Below are 15,807 nucleotides of genomic sequence, written 5' to 3' on the forward strand. Positions count from 1 at the left end.
CAACAGGTGACTGGCAGTCAGTGTGTGCAGTAATCCACAAAAAGCAGCTTCAAAACTTTATATAGCTAACGTAGGACTAAGAGTATCTGCTTGTAAATCATTACGCCCACAGCAAATGATGTATTTTTCACTGATCTGTTGTAACCTGACAAAGTGCACAAAGAAATAGCAAGAGCAGCATGATATAATTGCACAAAGAAATAGCACCAGCAGCATAATTCCAGTAAACAAAGAAATAGCAACAGCAGCATGATTTCATTGCACAATCATGTTACACAATAATGAAAAAGAAGAGTTCTTGACAAAGAGATTATTTGATGCTCAAACTAGAAAATTAAATTGCTAGTGAAACTCCAAGCATGGTCGAGTCAATGACCGCTTTCAGGCCAGGCACTCTCTGGTCCTTCCAGTGGCCGTTTGTTCAGATAAGAGGATGAAAAGGTTTTATCCTTTGCATAGTATCATGTCATTCATGGACATGTACATCTTACATCATTATTAAACTCTAATAGGCTACAACAACAGCAAAAAAAGACATTTCAAACAACGGTTTAGCAATTAAATAGTCTTTTATATTAATATGTTTATTTTCTGTATACAAAAAAAAAAGATTTGTACCAAAAGTGATTACAAATAAATATTTACTGCAGAGCTAAGAGAAAATAGCTGTTGCATATTCAGTTCAGGAGCCAAATGTTTCCTATTAACTGTTGGTTCAACAGGGGACTGGCAGTCAGTGTGTGCAGTAATCCGCTTCAAAACTTTATATAGCTAACATAGAACTAAGAGTACCTGCTGGAAAAGCCTTACGCCCACAGCAGATGACGTATTTTTTCTATGTGCACAGTTTGTGTTTTTACTTATTTCATGAGAGTGAAAATATGTGGCACACCCTTAAAAGTAAGACAACAACAGCATGATACCATTGCAAAAAGAAATAGCAATAGCAGCATGCAGTGTGCAGGGAGGCCCTATTCAAATTTTCTATTCAATTCAAGTTTATTTGTATAGCACTTGTTACGATACAAATCGTTACAAAGCAACTTTACAGAACATTGTAGTGCATATGAAAAATTTATACAAGACATAGTTAACCAGACGATGAACACTATTAACAGCAATTATAATGTGATTGCATAGTAAGTAGCAATAATTGTTAGTTCTGTTGTTGATTCAGGGTTAGCATCATCTGGGGTCCTCTGAGGGTCAGCATCATCTCTTCTCAGGTGTTCTGGATCCAGACTGGAGCTTGTGTAAATCCTAGTTACCACGGGATGAAGATCCAGCAGAAACAGAGAAACAAATAGAGACATCATTAATATAGCTGCTGATTCAACAAAGTAAAATTAATTAGTTTAACCCAAGCTAAAGAATAAGAATGCACATTTGATCAGATGCAACTGCAGTCGTAATTTAAGAGATACATTATTCGAATGATTGGAGAAATAGATGCGTTTTTAATCTAGATTTAAACAGAGAGAGTGTGTCTGAACCCCGAACATTATCAGGAAGGCTATTCCAGAGTTTGGGAGCCAAATGTGAAATAGATTCACCTCCTTTAATGGACTTTGCTATCCTAGGAACTACCAAAAGTCCAGCGTTTTGTGACCTTAGGGTGCGTGATGGATTGTAGCGTGGTATAAGTCTAGTTAGATACGCAGGAGCTAAACCATTTAGGGCCTTATAGGTAAGTAATGATAATTTGTAACTGATACAGAACTTAATAGGTAACCAGTGCAGAGACTGTAAAATTGGGGTAATATGATCATATTTTCTGCATTTTGGACTACCTGTAGCTTGTTTGTTGAAGAAGCAGGACAACCACCTAGAAGAGCATTACAATAGTCCAGTCTAGAGGTCATGAATGCACGAACTAGCTTTTCTGCATCAGAAACAGATAACATGTTTCGTAGCTTGGCTATGTTTCTAAGATGGAAGAATGCAGTTTTTGTAACATGGGAAATATGATTTTCAAAAGACAAGTTGCTGTCTAATATAACACCCAGATTTCTGACTGTAGAGGAAGTAACAGTACATCCGTCTAGTTACAAACTGTAGTCTACTATTCTGTGTAGTGTTTTTTGGTCAAATAATTAATATCGCTGTCTTATCTGAATTTAATAGAAGAAGATTATTGGTCATCCAATCTTTTACATTTTTAACATACTCTGTTATCTTAGATAATTTATAAGTTTCATCTGGTCTCGTTGAGATATATAGCTGAGTATCATCAGCATAACAGTGGAAGCTAATTCCATATTTTCTAATAATATTACCAAGGGGCAACATGTATATTGAAAATAGAAGGGGACCTAGGACGGATCCTTGTGGCACTCCATATTTTACTGGTGTTGGATTAGATGACTTCCCATTTAAATAAACACAATGGTAGCGATCGGACAGGTAGGATCTGAACCATCTTAGAGCCTGCCCTTGAATACCTGTATAGTTTTGTAATCGATCTATGAGTATGTCATGATCTATGGTGTCGTACGCAGCACTAAGATCAAGACTAAAAATGAGATGCAGCCTTGATCTGACGCAAGGAGCAGGTCATTTGTAATTTTAACAAGTGCAGTTTCTGTGCTATGGTGGGGCCTGAAACCTGACTAAAACTCTTCATACAGATCATTTTTGTGCAGGAAGGTGCTCAATTGAGCAGACGCAACTTTTTCTAAAATTTTAAACATAAATGGAAGATTTGAAATAGGCTTATAATTTGCCAGTTCACTAGGATCTAGTTTTGGTTTCTTAATAAGACACCTAATAACCGCCAGCTTAAATGATTTTGGGACATGACCTAAAAGATAACGAGTCAAGTCAAGTCACCTTTATTTTTTTATTGCGGTTTAAACAAAATACATTGCGCCAAAGCAACTGAACAACATTCATTAGCAAAACAGTGTATCAATAATGCAAAATGACAGTTAAAGGCAGTTAATCACTGAATTCAGTGATGTCATCTCTGTTCAGTTTAAATAGTGCCTGTGCATTTATTTGCAATCAAGTCAATGATATCGCTGTAGATGAAGTGACCCCAACTAAGCAAGCCAGAGGTGACAGCGGCAAGGAACCGAAACTCCATCGGTGACAGAATGGAGAAAAAAACCTTGGGAGAAACCAGGCTCAGTTGGGGTCAGTTCTCCTCTGACCAGACGAAACCAGTAGTTCAATTCCAGACTGCAGCAAAGTCAGATTGTGCAGAAGAATCATTTGTTTCCTGTGGTCTTGTCCTGGTGGTCCTCTGAGACAAGGTCTTTACAGGGGATCTGTATCTGGGGCTCTAGTTGTCCTGGTCTCCGCTGTCTTTCAGGGCAGTAGAGGTCCTTTCTAGGTGCTGATCCACCATCTGGTCTGGATAAGTACTGGATGCGGGTGACCGCAGTGACCCTCTGATCTGGACACAGACTGGATCTGGTGGCCACGGTGACCTCGGAACAAGAGAGGAACAGACAAATATTAGCGTAGATGCCATTCTTCTAATGATGTAGCAAGTACCTGCCTCTCCTCCAGGTCACAAATCTGCTTCTTCACGGCTTCGAGCTGCAATGCAATCAAAGGTAGACATTCATCGGTCATTAAAGCAAGTAACTGTGAGTAAAGTAATGGTAATGTGTGTGAATAGAGTATTAGCAATGCAAGCGCGGTTAGCAGCAACCATGCTGCTGATGCTAAAGGGCTATAAGCTAATAGTGGACCCGGGAGATCAAAATAAAACTAGTGATAACGAGGTGCTCTGATTGTTTCTTTTTTTTTTTTTAAATACAACAGAGGATATATTCACACGTTATATAAACAGAAATGATGGTGTATAACATGTATTTTTGACGTGACACCAAATACCTCACTGAGTGTTCAATTAAATAATTTTTGGTTTTACATTATTTTACTACAAATTATACACCATCAACAGACCTGAACATTAGTTGTATTTTGATAATAACATCAATGTTACTGACACATAAATTGACTAACAAATTCATTAATTATTTAGCATTATTCTGGTATGTGCCATTTTGAGGTTTTACTTTTGATATATTGGTTATGTTAATAATTTCACTTAACACTCAACCCAACACCCAACACTGATATGGTTCTCATAGTTGTCCAGTTGGCCAAGTCATGTCAACCATAACATGTGCGAATACATTAGCTAAGGAGATGAGATGCATCGTGTTGGTCAAGAGAAGGTTGTGTAAGTGTATGAACAATGCTGGTGCATTTTGAAACATTTTAAATTGGGCAGTCACTAACAATTATTTTGTTAAATGAGTAATCTACAGATTATATTTTATATGCAATAAAGGTAGACTTAAATGAACATTGCTTAAACTGTAATTCTTTAAAAATAGACTTAAAATATCTATAATGATGAGGAAATAATAATTGGTTTAAATAAAACATAAAAAGTGAGCAATCATATGGTTTAATTGAACATTAATGTTAAAATAAATAAAGGAATGTACATCTAAACAATTTATGTACATTATGTGTTATTAAAATGCCTACAGACGGCGCAAGCAGCCCAGAGATTGCCACAGGTTGCATATTTAGATCTGTATGGATGCAATATTCTTTGTTGGTGTTACAATATTTTTTATAAATGTTTTCAATATTGCACTTTTCATCCACAGATGAACTTTATAATTAACCCAGACTCTTAGCATATGCAGAGATGAGTTTGTTGACTGATGCAAGATAAGTACTCCACATAACAGTGAAGCACAGTGCACATTATTGGAAACAGATAATGGTACCACTCAGAATAAAATAAGGCAAGCTTTGTAAAATGTTTATGCACAAACTATGCTGATATCGTGAGACACTTTCACTTAGACAAGAAATATCCACACATTGTAATATTGAGAAGCACAAGATCTCATCTGAGGATTCCCTGAATTGACTTTTTTTGTGAACTGAAAATGAACAGTACCAATGTGTTAAAGGAGTAGGGATCTTTATGTTGTTCAAATTTGATTTATTTTATTAATTTTTTAACATAATGTATGGAGAATCTTTTCCATGTCCCTTAAAAATATTACTTTTGGCCTGTAGGATAAACACAAAAGTATTCACAAAAAGTTTGGAATCTTCTGAAACCATTAACATTTAGAATACAACTCATATTTTTCTATTTCATGGTGTCTCTTTTCCAGTCCATCTATTTATGTTTCGTCTTGTTGTCTATTTTTGTAATTGTCATTATTTCAAGCGACTGTTTGTACTGCTTGCTCATTTTCAGAAATAAAATTACCAAGAGTAATGATGTATCGGCATTGCTTTTTGTTGTTGCAAAGAGTTGTTTATAATGTCTTAAATTCATTACATCTCTTGATACTGTTGCACCACTTAATACTAAAAAGTTAACTACAAAAAAGAAAATTCCTTGGAAGACAAATCAGACTATGAAACTTAAAAGAGACTGTAGAAGTGCTGAACGAAGATGGCGTAAAACTAAATTAGAAGTTCACTTAAATAAATTCATTGAAAATCTTAAGACTTATAATAAAGAAATTCATATAACGCGCCAAGCTTATTTTGCAAACCTTATAAATGCAAACATTAATAACCCTGATTATTATTTAACACAATAGACTCACTAATAAATCATAAAATTGATAGCTCTGAGTTACTAAACGGGAAATGTGAAGAGTTCGCTGGCTACTTCAGAGATAAAAATATAAATATTAGATCAGAAATCTGTTCAATACATAATAATAAGTCAGTTATGTTCCCTTCATTATGAAGTGTAGAGAATATTATCAAAATGGAAAGTTTTACTTTGGTTGATGTTGAGACACTAAGAAAGGTTGTAACTGACTTGAGACCATCTACTTGCTCCTTTGATCCTATTCCTACCTTTCTTTTTAAAAGTATATTTGATTCTATATCTATTGATATCCTTGAGATAGTCAATCACTCCCTGCAGCTTGGCATTTTCCCTTCTGACCTTAAATCTGCCCTAGTAAAACCTGTGCACAAAAAAGGGAGTTTAGATATTTTAACTCCTAGTAGTTATAGACCCATTTCAAATCTTACATTTTTAAGTAAAATACTAGAGAAAATTGTTTTTAATCAGTTGAGTACATTTTTAAATGTTTAGAAAATATCATAGTACAGAGACCGCACTTATTAAAGTAGTAAATGATATAAACATAAACCTTGACAGAAATTGGCCTTCAGTTCTGGTGCTTCTTGACTTGAGTGCAGCATTTGACACAATAGATCACCAGATTCTTTTAAATAGATTAAGTGACTTTGTTGGTCTATCTGGAACAGTTTTAAATTGGTTTTTATCATATCTTAGTGAAAGAACATTTGTAGTATCCATTAACAATACCTTGTCTGAACATTATAAAGTACCATGTGGGGTTCCTCAGGGATCAGTTTTAGGACCACTACCTTTTAATCTATATATGTTACCTCTTGGTCAACTCATCAGGAGGCATGGTATCTCTTTTCTTAGTTATGCAGATGACACACAGTTGTATGTAGCTGTGTCTCCAGATAACCCTGTACAAATTGATTCCCTAGTAAATTGCATTACAGACATGATTGGATGTCACAAAACTTCTTACAACTTAACCAAGATAAAACAGAAGTTTTGCTTATAAAAACGCAGAGAGAGAAATTGATCCCTAAACTAAATGTACTCGAATTAAACCCAAGCCAAGTGGCAAAAAACTTAGGAGTTGTCTTTGATTCTGATTTTAATTTTAAAGCTCATGTACGCAATATTACTAAAACAGCATTTTATCATCTCAAGAACATTACTAAAGTAAGATCATTTCTCTCTCAGAGCAATACATTGACTATTGTAATGCCCTTTTTACAGGTCTACCAAAGAATACAATTAACCAATTACAATTAATCCAAAACACAGCTGCTCGAACATTGACAAAAGTAAAAAAAAAAAAAAAAATCATATTACACCAGTATTAAAGTCATTACACTGGTTACCTATTAGATTTCGAATTGATTTTAAAAATCTTTTATTAGTTTATAAGGCATTGCACGGACTTGCTCCCGACTATCTTTCAAATATTACAGTATATGAACCGAGAAGGACTCTAAGATCTTCAGATTCTTTTCTTTTAAATGTATCTTATAGTAGAACTAAAAAATTTGGTAATGCTGCTTTTAGCTGTTATGCTCACCTCTGGAACAACCTTCCAGAGAACATAAGATGTGCTGAAAACATTAATAGCGTTAAATCTAAATTAAAAACATATCTTTTTAGTCAGGCCTTCCTATAAAATCTTATGAAACCTTTTTATATTGTGCTTTGCTTTGTTGTAATGATGTATTTTTATTTATTTTTATTCATATTTTGATTTTTATAAATTCAATTTTTATCATGTATCTTAATGGGTCTATTTTACTTTTTAATTGTTCTTTTAATTTTATTAATTGCTGTTTCTATTGTTTCCTTGTCAAGCACTTTGAATTGCATTAACTTGTTTAGAAAAGTGCTATATAAATAAAATTTGCTTGCTTGCTGATTACTAAGCAACTCATTTGAAGTTTTAGGTTGTCACAATACTGGCTACATTTTTATCCAACATTTAATTTGAAGACTTAAAAAAAAGGCATGAGTCTGCTGAAGCTGTCAAACAAGGCATATATTGGGAGCCTTAGAATCAGTGCACATGTTTGCCTCCGGATAAATCCTCTTCTCTCCGTTTACTTGGTAATGTAGAAATGCCAGTGTAGGCACTGAATCAAACCCAAGTGGAGGAATTATATCTGTGTCTGTGACAAACATCAACAGATCATCAAATGTCACTTTTGACTTCTCCTTCTAGAGTCAGCACCGCATCTCCACCTAAAATTAAAGAAAAATAAAAAAGTGAGGGGGCTGAGGTGGTTGGGTAATTAAGAAACTGCTTGAAATAAAGCAGGACTGGCCATTTCTCCCCTATTGGAAAGTATGTCTGAGTGAGATGGTTGCTGCATCCCAGTTCTCCTTCTTAAACTACACCTTAACACTAACAGTATGTGCTTTTAGGTGAAGAATTTTAAAATCTGTAGCAAAACCAAATACAAGCTTTAGGACATGCTGCAACAGCAATCGTCTTGAGGACATTCTGTTTAGTCACATGCACCCTGTAACCATAAATCTTGTAACAGTTAACATACTTCACATTTAATTCAGTATAATCTAATATATAGTTTAATATAATTGAACAGCTTGCAGACAACACACAATCCCTTCAGTTTGAACTTGAATAGTCAGTGCACAATACCTGTCTGGGCGAGTATACACACGCAAACTTGAGGAAAAATCTCTGATGTGTTAACATTATATTCGATCCATGCATATGGTGATGATATGCTGCCTCCAGTCATTAATGTTAAACAAACAATAAAAGATAAAAGTTAATCACTGCTTTTGAGTGACCAATTTGTTGCTTAAATTGGTTAATTTGTAATAAATAAACTAAATATTAAGGAGTGATTTTTACATTTCATGGTTCCATTAGTTTTTAATTTACAGAACTGAACAGGCATTATTTTCTTATAATTGTTCTACTATTTGTAGAACAACTTTGTTTTAATAAACTGAAATGAACAAAAGCTACATTACACACCCTCCTTTGTAACTGTGACTATGTCAGACAAACAATTCTGCTCTTACACTACACCATTTTCTCCCACAGTTAAAAATACATTGTCAGCGTGTTGCTAGTTTCCTCTTTGTTCCACAGACAAGACAGAGCAGGGCCCTGTTTTAGAAACAAGTTTACTAAATAAGCCAGGCTTATCTGACTTATTGCCAGTTGATTTGGTTCAAAATAAGCCAGACTAAAATAAGCCTGGCTTATTTGGTAAACTTGTTTCATGAAAGGTTACTACTGGAATGAAACAAGGTCTCAGGGTTGTTGTTTTTTTTTTTTTTTTAAACAAATACAGTTTTGTGTCTCTTTAATGTGTTGTGACAGATCACTGTATTGTCTTACTCAATGACATGAACCGATCGTCTTAAAGCACAGAAAAAACGTTAGAATCTATTTTATTTCAACCACGGACAGATGTGTACACAGTGTTTCAGGTTTAAGCATGCGGATGGTCGACGACTGACCAAGGTGGAGCCAGAGGGATGAGGGAGCCCGGTGGAGCAGGTGGGATGCCAGGCCACAGTGGAGACGAGGGAGCTAAGAACCGAAGCGGAGCCGCTGGGTCAAAGGACTGAGGAGGAGTCCATGGCTCAGAGGCTGGAGGCGGAGACAGGGAATTCACACGCCAAGGCGGGTGAGCTGCGGGACTGACTGGCACCAGCAGAGATGAGGTCGAGGAACTGGCTGGTCTAGGAGGAGATGAGAGAGGAAGGATGGGAGGAAACACAGGTGGATCAGGGCTTGACAGAGCCAGCAGAGAGAAAGGAGATATGGAGCTGGATTGAGCCAGCGGAAGTGGAGCAGGGGAACTGGCAGCACGTATGCATAATCTTTTCCTGACTGGGATTTATAAAGGGATTTTTGTGCAGGTTCTGGTGTAAAACTTTTGTGCGTATGGACACTTTTACGTACGCACTACGCAAGGACCCAGAGATTCCTTGACACGTCTGTGTGTGGTGCTCTTGATGTCTTGACCCCAGCCTCAGTGCAATCCTTGTGAAGTTCACTCAGATTCTTGAATCAAGTTTGCCTGACAATCCTCATAATGCTGCGGTTAGGGTGAGTGCTTTACTGTCAGGAGCTGGTGCCACCTTCTGTAGAATTTAATGACACTACTACAGTGGTTCTCGAAGTCAGAAAAGTCATAACCGTTATGCTCACATATTAAGCTCCTTCGTGATCTGAGACACCACACCAATGTTGACATGGACCTACAAATTCTTACAAAGCTGTGTGTGATGGCAGCTCAAATCATTCAAGTTTCAAGAAGTCCCCTGAAGGAGGAGTTCAGGTGCATTATTGATGACCATGAAGATGGCAGAATGATAAAAGACAATTAAATCACCGCTGCTGAGATGACACACTAGCTATCTGCCTGAGATCATAGCTGTCTTACACGGTCCAAGACGTGTCCCTGTTGAGAGAGCAGAAACGGGACCTGAACTATAAATTCCCCCGGATCTCGCTGGAGGGCGCTCTCTCTCTCTCTCTTTCTGCTCTCACTCTCTCTCTTCTGCTCTCTCTCTCTCTTCTGCTCTCTCTCTCTCTCTCTCTTTCTCTGCTCTCTCTCTCTCTTCCTCTTTCTCTCTTTCTGCTCTCACTCTCTCTCTTCTGCTCTCTCTCTCTCTCTCTCTTTCTCTGCTCTCTCTCTCTCTTCCTCTTTCTCTCTTTCTGCTCTCTCTCTCTCTTCTGCTCTCTCTCTCTCTCTCTCTTTCTCTGCTCTCTCTCTCTCTTCCTCTTTCTCTCTTTCTGCTCTCACTCTCTCTCTTCTGCTCTCTCTCTCTCTCTCTCTGTTCTCTCTGCTCTCTCTCTCTCTCTCTCTCTCTCTCTCTTTCTGCATTAAGTACACCAAAATTATAATTATAGTTAAATAAAATAAAATAAAACATAATAATATAAGATTAATAAATAAAGTAAAAAAAATGATTATAATGCCGAAATCATGTACATAAAACACACAAAAACTAAAATAAACTAACACTGAACTTGGAATTTAACATTATATACATGTGTGTAGGTCTGATGGGGTGTTAGGCTGTGAGTGTGTGTGTGTGTGTGTGTGATTGGGTGTGTTAGGCTGTGAGTGTGTGTGTGTGTGTGTGTGATTGGGTGTGTTGGGCTGTGAGTGTGTGTGTGTGTGTGTGATTGGGTGTGTTGGGCTGTGAGTGTGTGTGTGTGTGTGTGACTGGGTGTGTTAGGCTGTGAGTGTGTGTGTGTGTGTGTGTGATTGGGTGTGTTAGGCTGTGAGTGTGTGTGTGTGTGTGTGTGTGATTGGGTGTGTCAGGCTGTGAGTGTGTGTGTGTTCATTGGGTGTTTGCTGCTCTGCTCGTCCCTCAGGATGTGGAGAGATGCTACAAATCTTGCTGCTAAATTGGAGCATTTGGCTTCTTCGCCAAGGATGAATCTTAGTTTTTGGGTTGGATTACAGGTGTTAAATTGGGGAAATATCTTATTCATTTTGGGGTAATATTGGTCTCTGATGTGTTGGTATTTGGGGCATTCTGTGAGGAAGTGCAGCTCGGTCTCCGGCACTCCCAGAATGCAGTGCGAGCAGAGTCTGTCCTCCCGGGAGAGCCAGGTCTGTCTCGATGGCCAGGCTGTGCTCGCTGAGTCTGTACATCGTCAGGGTTTTCCTGAGCTTCACATCATTCACTGTGCTCAGGTAGCTTGCAACAGTGTCCTCTCGATTTAGTGCCGTATAACATTCCAGTTTGTGTTGGTTTTGAGTGGTGTTTGTCCAATGGGTGATGTACTTGTCTTGTTCTGTGTTGATAATGTGTGTGAGTGTGTGTGTGTGTGCTGAGGCGAGCTGATCTCTGCAGGAGAGAGCTCAGTCAGTCTCAGCACCAGCTGGCACAGGGGACTCCTCGTTACGCTCAGCTCTTGCTGTTTGAGGGCTTTATAATGGTACGTGTTGGGGTCGCTTGTTTTCAGGTGTTTCCAGAATTTGATGGCTCGTTTTTGGATGTTTAGGAGGAGAGGGTATTGGCCTAATTCTGCCCTGCATCCGTTGTTTGGTGTTTTTCTTTGGACTTTGAGTATTCTTTTACAGAAATCTAATTGTAGAGTTTCAATCGGATGTTTTTCCCAATTTAAAAAATCTAATTTTATAGAAGGACCCCACACTTCACTGCCATATAAAACAATTGGTTCAATTATTGATTTGAAAAGTTTGAGCCAAATTTGGATTGGGATGTCAATTTTGATTGATCGTTTTATGGCATAGAAAGCCCTCTGAGCTTTCTCTTTGAGTTCATTCACAGCCAAAGTAAAGTTACCAGTTGGAGTTATTTTCAGGCCGAGGTAGGTGTATGCTTTTGTGCTCTCAATGGTTCTGTGTGAGAGTGTGAATGTGTGTGTTGGTCCCTGAGATCTGGAGCGTTTCTGGAACATCATGACTCTAGTCTTCTGGAGGTTGACAGTCAGGGCCCAGGACTGACAGTAATCCTCCAGCAGGTCCAGGCCGTCCTGAAGCCCCTCTTTAGTGGGCGACAGGAGGACCAGGTCGTCTGCGTAGAGTAGACACTTGATCTCCGTGTCGTGGAGAGTGAGACCTTGAAAGGGAGCATGTTCTAACATATTGGCCAATTGGTTGATGTAAATGTTGAAGAGGGTGGGGCTTAAACTGCATCCCTGTCTCACTCCGCGCCCCTGGGGGAAAAATTTGGTTCTTTGGTTTCCAATTTTGACAGCGCATTGGCTGGCTGTGTACATCGATTTGATCAAATCATAGAATTTCCCCCCTACTCCACTGTCGATAAGCTTTAGGTATAATCCTTCATGCCAAATTGAATCAAATGCTTTCTTGAAATCAACGAAACAAGCAAAAATGTGTTCTTTGTTTTGATGTACATATTTGTCAATTAGTGTTTGTAATGTAAAAATGTGATCGGAAGTGCGACATTTTGGAAGAAATCCAATTTGGGATTTACTCAAGGCATTGTGCTTCATAAGGAAGTGTAAAAGTCTGGTGTTTAAGATGCTGCAGAGAACCTTCCCCAGGTTACTGTTCACACAGATGCCTCGGTAGTTGTTGGGGTCTAGTTTGTCTCCGCTCTTGTGGATGGGGCTGATGAGGCCCTTGTTCCAGATCTCAGGGAAGAACCCTACACACAGAACATCATTGAACAGTTTGAGCATGGCCAGTCTGAAGCTTTGGTCTGTGTGTTTCAGCATCTCGTTCAGGATGCTGTCTACACCACAGGCTTTCTTGGACTCAAGGACTCCTAATTTTTCTTCCAATTCTTTCATTGTTATGGGGAAATCTAAAGGGTTTTGGTTTGTTTTAATTGATCTTTCCAAATTGTCTAGTTTATTAATTATTTCATTTTGATTAGAATTTTGAATTTCAGTTGGGGTGTATAATTCCTGGAAGTGGTTTTTCCACTTCTCCCCATCTTGGATTGCCAGAACTTCTTGATTTGGTTTGTATAGCAATTTCCATTTATCCCAAAATTTTAAAAGAGTTTATAGATTTTTCAATTTCTTCAAACTGGCTTTGCAAAAACTGTGCTTTTTTCCGCCGGAGTGTGGCTTTATACTGTTTTAATGCCTCACAGTAAAGAAGTCGGAGGTCCGGATTATCTGGTTGTCTGTGTTTTTGATTTGATAAGTTTCTGAGGTTTTTTCTCAGAGCCTTACAGTCCAAATCAAACCATTTGTCAGTATCTAAATATTTTTTCTTTGGTTTAACGATTGCCAAATGACTTTTTTGTGCTGTTTTGTAGAATATATTGTTTAGGTCTTGTACTTCCTGATTGATGCCGAATTGGATTTTAGGGTATTCCTGTATTTGGAATGAATGTATGAGGGATTGTATTTCTGAAGATTCGACGGCAGTGCTGTAATTACTGGCACTGGTTTCTGTCCATTTGAAGGACATTATTTTGCTCATTTGATATGGGGTCCTAATTGGTTGGGGTGATGTTTCAGATTGCTTTATATAGAGGATGATTTGGCTGTGGTCTGAGAAAGGTTTCAGGGGTTTGACTGTGAATGCCCTCAGAGAGGAAAGGTCTAGATCTGTGATGGTGTAGTCTACAGTGCTGTTCCCCAGAGCTGAGCTGTAGGTGTATCGGCCAAGCGAGTCCCCTCGCAGTCTCCCGTTGACGATGTACAGAGCCAGTCCTCCGCAGAGCTGCAGCAGCTGCCGTCCGTGAGCGTTCACCGTTTCATCACAGTTTTGTCTGCTGGGGTGAGAAAGGTATAAGTGGTTATTGCCTGTGATGAATCTGCTACCGTGCGATTCGATGAAATCTAATTCTGCTCCTGTTCTGGCGTTTAGATCGCCCATAAGCAGCACATTTCCCTGGGCCTGGAAATGGCTGATTTCTCTCTCTATGTTCTGGAAAGTTTCCTCTTGGAAATACGGAGACTCGAGGGGTGGAATGTAAACTGCACAAAGGAAAACAGGCTTAGATGCTGATATCATTCCTTTTTGTATTTTTAGCCACAAGTGATGTTGTTCTTTTTTTATTAGTTCTATGGGCAGTTCAGATTTAATCCATATTATCATCCCTCCCGAGTCTCTCCCTTGTGTGACTGATGAGAGTTTGACGGATGGTAATATTATCTCTCTGTATCCTGAGGGACAGCTAGTGAACGCATCTCCTCTACACCAGGTTTCCTGTAAGATGATGACATCTAGGTCTTGTAGTTCTTTCATAAAATCAGAATGTCTACTTTTTAGGCCAAAGACTGAGGAGTTTAGACCTTGAATATTCCAAGTGATTTCATCGTAAACTTTTAAATTAATGTGTATGGTTTGTTTGTTATTTTGAGGAAAGAGAAATTATGCAACATTACTACAGATTAAAATTAGAAGAATGAAAGATGGGATACAGGGTTTTGGTAGGAACTCAAAACATCAACAATTCCATATTAAATGTACATTAATACCACAGAATATATAATTGTTTTTTTTTTTTTTTTACCACTGTCCACTGTGTGTTAGTAGGTGCGAGCAGATGATACTCAGCATGTGTTGGATGTTGTGGAGTTCAGCGTTAGGGTGGTGTGCTCCTCCGCTGACAGCTTGGGCGTAGCTCAGTCTGCCTGGCTGGGTCGGGCTCTGCTGTGGACGGGCTTCAGCTGCTGGAGCTGTGGGGCTGTTGTTGAGCGGTCTCTGTCTGTAGGGGTCCTGACTGTGTGCTGGAGCTCCGGGCGGTGGACCTCTGGGTGGTGGAGCTCTGGGTGGTGCTCCGGTGGGGGCTCTAGATGAGCTGTGGACTGGGATGTAGTTTGCTGGAGTGTGTCTTGTTGGATTGGCTGGGTTTGGGCTGGTTCTGCTCCACCTGGGGCTGGTCTGGTTGGTCCTGTATAGAGTGACATCTTTGAGTCTCTTTGCGAGGATATGTACCAGGTTCTTATATAGGTGGACATGGTCATATAGACATTCAGTGTCCAGGTCTGGATGGTGGGCCAAGTATATGTATCTCTCTCTCTCTCTCTCTTTCTGCTCTCTCTCTCACTCTCTCTCTCTCTGGTTTCCGTTTCCGGTTTCCGTTCTGAGAGTGTGAGACGGAGCTGAGCGCGCCGCGTTTTGCGGAGAGCATTGTTTGTTTCCCCCTTTTGCTTTTTCTTTACTTTACCCACCTAATTATTTTTGTCTTTCCCCTTGGTAATAATTTCTGGATAAGGACGAGTGTTTTGTCACGTACGCGCGGCTCAACGCCGCCAGTATGGCGAGCACTAATGTACCAACACCTGCTACCCTCTCACTCCGTAATGGGTGCAGGTGTGTACCGGACCCCGCGGTGTCTGTAGAAGACATGCTGCTAGTCTTTGGTGAAAAGATTGGTTTTGAGAACATCGTTTCGGCCTCAAGGATGAATAAAGCCGTAGTCGTATTTTTAAAATCAGAGGCACTGGTCAATGTTTTGACTGTGAGTGGCGTGTGGGTGAAAGAAACTTATGTTCCGGTAACCCCGCTTTCCGCACCAGCAACTAAAGTCACTATCTCGAATATCCCACCGTTTATATGCAATGATGCCATTCTAAAAGAATTACAGAGGTTCGGCAAGATCGCAAGTCCTGTTAAAGCGGTTCCTCTGCGATGTAAAAATGCCGCGCTAAAGCACGTCCTTTCCTTTAGGCGGCAGGTCTTTATGTTTCTAAACTCCCCTGAGCGGACTTTAGATGTCTCTTTCCGCGTCCCTTATGAAGCGAGTTCGTTTATGGTTTATGCCAG

The 15,807-nt window shown here is 39.1% G+C and overlaps 1 protein-coding gene across 1 annotated transcript in view; it reads right to left on the minus strand.

Moving 5' to 3' along the window:
* Positions 1 to 1,153: 1,153 nt before the first annotated feature.
* LOC127943852 (uncharacterized) overlaps positions 1,154 to 15,807 on the minus strand; it is a 100,912-nt gene continuing 86,258 nt past the window's right edge. Inside the window, exon 2 of the mRNA XM_052539950.1 lies at positions 1,154 to 1,260. The gene's annotated coding sequence lies outside the window, so the exon portion shown is untranslated. The remainder of the gene's footprint in view (positions 1,261 to 15,807) is intronic.

This window comes from Carassius gibelio, chromosome A3, assembly GCF_023724105.1.
Source record: "Carassius gibelio isolate Cgi1373 ecotype wild population from Czech Republic chromosome A3, carGib1.2-hapl.c, whole genome shotgun sequence".
In the NCBI taxonomy this organism is placed as follows: domain Eukaryota; kingdom Metazoa; phylum Chordata; class Actinopteri; order Cypriniformes; family Cyprinidae; genus Carassius; species Carassius gibelio.